This window comes from Arachis duranensis, chromosome 2, assembly GCF_000817695.3.
Source record: "Arachis duranensis cultivar V14167 chromosome 2, aradu.V14167.gnm2.J7QH, whole genome shotgun sequence".
Taxonomy (NCBI): Eukaryota; Viridiplantae; Streptophyta; class Magnoliopsida; order Fabales; family Fabaceae; genus Arachis; species Arachis duranensis.
Window position 1 is genome coordinate 46,956,499 of NC_029773.3, and position 6,033 is coordinate 46,962,531.

Below are 6,033 nucleotides of genomic sequence, written 5' to 3' on the forward strand. Positions count from 1 at the left end.
CAGCATCTGCAGTCCTTTTTGGTCTCTGAATCAGATTTTTGCTCAGGTCCCTAAATTTCAGCCAGAAAATACCTGAAATCACAGAAAAACACACAAACTCATAGTAAAGCCCAGAAAAGTGAATTTTAACTAAAAACTAATAAAAATATACTAAAAACTAACTAGATCATACTAAAAACATACTAAAAACAATGCCAAAAAGCGTACAAATTATCCGCTCATCAACTACCACGTTAGTGGCCACGTTAATCCAATTAATGTGAGTTCTAACGTGGGAAGGAGGGGCGTTTGGAGCATTAGTGACAAAGGTAAGTGGGGGCGTTTGGAGCGTTAGTGACAAAGGTAAGTGTCACTAACGCTTTCGAAGCTTAGGCATGCCCACGTTAAGAGCCACGTTAACCTAGTTAATGTGAACTCTAACGTGGGGAAAGGGGGCACAATGCAACGTTATTGGAAAAGGCGATTGCCAATAACCTTTGCGAAGAACCATGAGGCAACGTTAGTGCTCACGTTAGTGCCACTAACATTGAAGTTAACGTGGACTATTTTGGGGTTGGAACGTTAGTGAAAAAGGTGATTGCCACTAACATTCTCGAACCCACATTTTCACTTAACGTTAACACCACTAACGTCCTATCTAACACCCATGCCTAACTCACACTTTTCTGCAAGCTGAGCCCAATGAAGATTGTAACTGCTTCAACTCAAGATCTAAGGCCCACATCCAAGACTTGAAGAACACACTAGAAGATCAAAAAGAGTAGTATATATAGGAGTAGTTTTGAACTATAGAGGAGCTTGGCACTTTCGAGAACTACCCTCTGTATATTTACTTTTCTGCATGTATTCTTTACTACCATTTTCCATTCCCAGAGCAATGAACAACTAAACCCCTTTCATTGGGTTAGGGAGCTGATGCATGAAAACTTGTCTCTCAACAAATTTCCCTTCGCCAAGTATACCGAATTGTCGTCAAGTAAAAACTCACAATAGAGTGAGGTCGAATCCCACAAGGATTGATTGGTCAAGCAATTTTAATTGGAAGATTATGCTAGTTGAACTAAGCAGGATGTAGTTGAGAATTGTAGAAAAATTAAATGGCAGAAAAGTAAATAACAGAAAATAAAGTGCAGAATCTTAAATGGGGATTTGGAGCAATGAGCATGAAAATAAATGACAGAAAGTAAGGAGAATGGGTAAGATCAGAAATGGGGAAATCATTGGGTTCAGGAGATGTTGCATTCTCCGGATCAAGTTTATTCTCATCTCTTCCTCAATCAATGCATTCATTGATCTCCTTGGCAATCTTAAGTGATTGGATCCCAATTCCTTGGCAATAAAATCTCTCTAAGCTTGAACAATTGCCCAATTCCTTGATTTAATTGCTCATGGGAAGAGATGAAGTGTGCTCACTGATTATACCACATGTATTTCCAAATCAAAGTGTTGGGAGGATTACATGTCACTATATCCACCCAAACTCCAATTTGGTCCAACATGAGAAAGCATTTCTAGCATGATCTCCTCATCCCTTTTCCAAGGCTCAGAGGAGATCCAATTATGGAGAGTTTCTTTCCCAAGATAACAATCCAATTAGATGAAGATCGAAAGCTTTCTAGTAAGATCAAGAGAAAAGAAAGAAGAAGAAGAATGAAAACTATAATTGATCCATCAAATTACAACAGAGCTCCCTAACCCAATGAAAGGGGTTTAGTTGTTCATAGCTCTAGAAATCAAAAATGGCAGAAAAAAAGAATCCATGCTAAAAGTGCAGAAAAGTAAATATACAGAGGTAGTTCTCCAAAGTGCCAAGCTTCTCTATAGTTCAAAACTACTACTATATATACTACTCCTCTTGATCTTCTAGTGAGTTCTTCAAGTCTTGGATGTAGGCTCTGGATCTTGAGTTTAAGCAGTTCTAATCTTTATTGGGCCTAACTTGCAGAGAAGTATGAATTAGGCATGGGCGTTAGTGAGATTAACGTTAAGTGACATTGTGGGTTCGAGAACGTTAGTGGCAATCACTTTTTCCACTAACTTTCCACCCTCAAATACCTCACGTTAACTTCAATGTTAGTGGCACTAACGTGACCACTATCGCTGCCTTCTACATCTTTGCTACGTTATTGGGACTCACTTTTTCCAATAACGTTGGCTTATGCCCCTTTCGCAAGCATTATTGGGACTCACCTTTCAAATAACGTTGCTATGTGCCTTTTGTCCCTACGTTAGAGTTCACGTTAGTGTAACTAACGTGGCTCTTAATGTGGGTATGCTTCACCTTCGAGAGCGTTAGTGACACTTACCTTTGTCTCTAACGCTCTCGAAGGTGAAGCATACCCACGTTAAGAGCCACGTTAGTTACACTAACGTGAACTCTAACTCTAACGCTCCAAGTGCCTCTATTCTTCACGTTAGAGCTCACATTAACTAAGTTAACGTAGCTCTTAACGTGGTAGTAATGCCATCTAGCCAACGTTAGTGACAAAAGTGAGTGTCACTAACATTGGCTCATCAATCCTGAACTCCACGTTAACTCTCACGTTAGTGGTCTTAACGTGACCACTAACATAGGCAATGCTAGTTGATCCAACGTTAGTGACAGAGGTGAGTGTCACTAATGTTGGCATTGTTCTTCTCTTCTACGTTAGAGTTCACGTTAACTTAGTTAACGTGACTCTTAACGTAGCTCATTGCCAAGTCTTGGAACGTTAGTGGTGTTCACGTTTACCACTAACATTGGAGTAGAACGTTAGTGGTGTTCACGTTTCCCACTAACGTTGGAGTTCTCTTTTGTCTCCACGTTAACTACCACATTAACTTAGTTAACGTGGCAAGTAACGTGAGCTATTGATGGTTTCGCAGGCATTATTGGTGATCAGTTTTCACATTAATGTTGCAAGCTGTTTGCCATTCCACGTTAGTGTTCACGTTAACTAGATTAACGTGAGTACTAACGTGGTTCTTCCTTGCTTCCTTTGCCTTGAAATCAAGCAAATAAAGTACATCAAAGCTCTAGCCAAAGTCATGAGATTATGCATCATCAATTTATCATGCAATTCTAGCAAAATCCTCATGAAAGCATATGAAATTCACAATAGTTTCTTGAATCAAGGTGTAAGTGTATTTTCATCCAAAACTTGCCTTATTCACTAAAAAAATGCATGAAACTATCCTAAAATAGTAAAGAAAAGGTCAGTGAAATTGGCCTAGATGCCCTGGCATCAGAACACTAAACTTAAAGCTTGCTTGTCCCTAAGCAAGTACTGAAACATAGGAAGAATGAAATAAAAGAACAAGAAGATAAAATAGAAGTAGAATTCCTGGATTATGGGGTTTCATGCATATCAACTTAGGTTCTTTCCCTTTAGGTTTCAAGCATTTATCAATTCCTTGGTCACTTTCTTGATTGCATCCTTTGAGACTCTATTTTTTTATCCTTCCTTCTTTTTCAAAGTTATTACCTTCTTCTTTTGGCTAAGTGCTCTGTAAGAGTGCGACTCTTTATGCTAAGCTTTCAGCCAACATTCCCGAACCAGTTGGTTCAAGGTGCTAGGTGTTCAGACACCCCTAAGGACTTACTCCCTCAAGTCACTTTCCCTCATACATACACACCACAGGCACATGATTTGTTATTTTTCTTTCTTGAGAGCTTGGTGTTCAGCACCTCTTTGGGTTACTAAGTGCTCTGTAGCAAAGGTTACTCTTGATAGTGGACTTTCAGCTGATAATCCCGGATTAGTTAATCCAAGTTACCAAGTGATAAGGCACCCCTAGGAACTTATTCATCCAAGTATATCCCTTGCACAAAAACACCACGGACACATGCCTCAATTTTGAAACCCTTGGTGCCTAGCATTGTTTTTTATTGTGTTTATTTCTTTTTTTACTTTTATTGCTCTTTCTCTTTTCTTATTGGGATCTTATTGTTTAGTTAGTCTCAAAGGATGTGTTTCAAACATAGGACTTATGATAGATAGTTGCTTTCTTTCCTTGTTTGGTGAACCAACTTAGCTTACTAATCATCCTACCACAAACATTCAGAACCTACTTCTCAAAATAACTTCACTCTTGTTCTTTTCATAACATTTTCTTTTTTATTAACTTAAAGGACAAGCATACAAGTAAGAAAGGTGAAAGTGAAAACTAGGGACACTAAGTTAGCACACTTGGATGTGAATAAAGAGGAACAAGTAAAATATGCAGGTTCTATTCAATCATTTTTTCACTTAGAGTTCTGCATTTCGAGATGGTTTGATACAACCTCATGATATCTTCCTTGGTATTCTCGTCCTAGCGTTTGCATCCTTGTCTGTTTCCTTGGATGATGTGGTATGCTCATTCCCTGAGATTGATTGAATTCCTGCAACACTATTGAAAGTTGCTTGTTCCCCAAGCACTTGGAAAAGGGTCAGCATGCATGTGTGCTTGTGAGCTTCTGAACTTAACTTGGTGTGTGAACACCAAACTTAGTTCTTTGCTTACTTCGACAAATTGAATGCATGTAAGAACTTTATGTGCTTTTTATTAAGAAACAACTATGAGCTAAAAAGACAATTTATGTATTAGAGGTTAAGCCTCTGTCAAGTGAGTTCTCTGATTGCTAGAGCAATGCTTCATCACTAAGGGTTGCAATGCACTGTTCAGCTGGAGTTTTTGGTGGAACACCAAACTCAGAGCCCTATATTCATCCATGAATTGTTTTTGGTGTGTAACACCAAACTTAGCTCCTCACACTACAGAGAATCCAACTTGAAATTTTTATTGAAAGACTTATGAAAAGAGAGTTACCTCAGGTTGGGTTGCCTCCCAACAAAGCACTTTTTTAGCGTCGCTAGCTCGATGATTCTTTCCTTAATTGAGGTTATACTTCTGTTTGGGGGTTTCCCCCATGCTGCCCAAGTAGTGTTTGAGTCTTTGTCCATTCACAGTGAATCTTCTCTTTGAGTCTTCTTCCATTATTTCTATGTGTCCGTAAGATGATACTTTTGTGACTAGAAAGGGTCCCGACCATCTTGATTTGAGTTTCCCATGAAAGAGTTTCAGTCTAGAGTTGTAGAGAAGCACATGTTGCCCTTCTTTGAAACTTCTTGGTACCAAGTTGAGATCATGTCTCCTTTTTACTTTTTCCTTGTAGATCTTGGTATTTTCATAGGTTTGAGATCTAAACTCTTCTAATTCTTAAAGCTGCAGGACCCTTTTTTCACCAGCAGCAGTGCTGTCTAGGTTCAGTATTTTAAGGGCCCAGGAGGCCTTGTGCTTCAGCTCTAATGGCAAGTGACAAGCCATACTATACACTAGTTGATATGTGGACATCCCAATTGGTGTTTTGAAGGCTGTCCTGTATGCCCAAAGAGCATCATCTAGCTTTTTCGCCCAGTCCTTTCTTGATATCCCCACAGTCTTTTCCAGAATCCTTTTCAACTCTCGGTTAGATATCTTTGTTTGTCCACTTGTTTGGGGATGATTGATGTGTGGAAAGCGATCCAACACAAAACTCACCGGCAAGTGTACCGGGTCGCATCAAGTAATAATAACTCACATGAGTGAGGTCGATCCCACAGGGATTGAAGGATTGAGCAATTTTAGTTTAGTGGTTGATTTAGTCAAGCGAATCAAGTTTTGGTTGAGTGGGTTGTATTTGACAGAAACTAAATTGCTTGGAATATAAAGGGAGAAGGGGAAATTGCAGTAAATTAAAGAGCAGGAAAGTAAAATTGCCGAATCTTAAAGAACAAGAAAGTAAATGACTGGAACTTAAAGTGCAAGAAATGTAAATTGCAGAAACTTAAAGTGCAAGAAATGTAAATTGCTTGAATATAAAAGGGGAATTAAGGATTGGGAATTCAGAATTCCAGCAAGAGAAAGTAGATTGCAACAATTAATAAAGTAGAAGATGAATTGGAATAAACTAAAATTCAAACAGAAACAGAAATTAATTCTGCAGCAAAGGTTCACAGAAGAACCAAAAGTGAATTGGGATCTCAGGACTCCAGAGACTAGGTAGCAGAGCCTAGATCTCAATTACCTTCC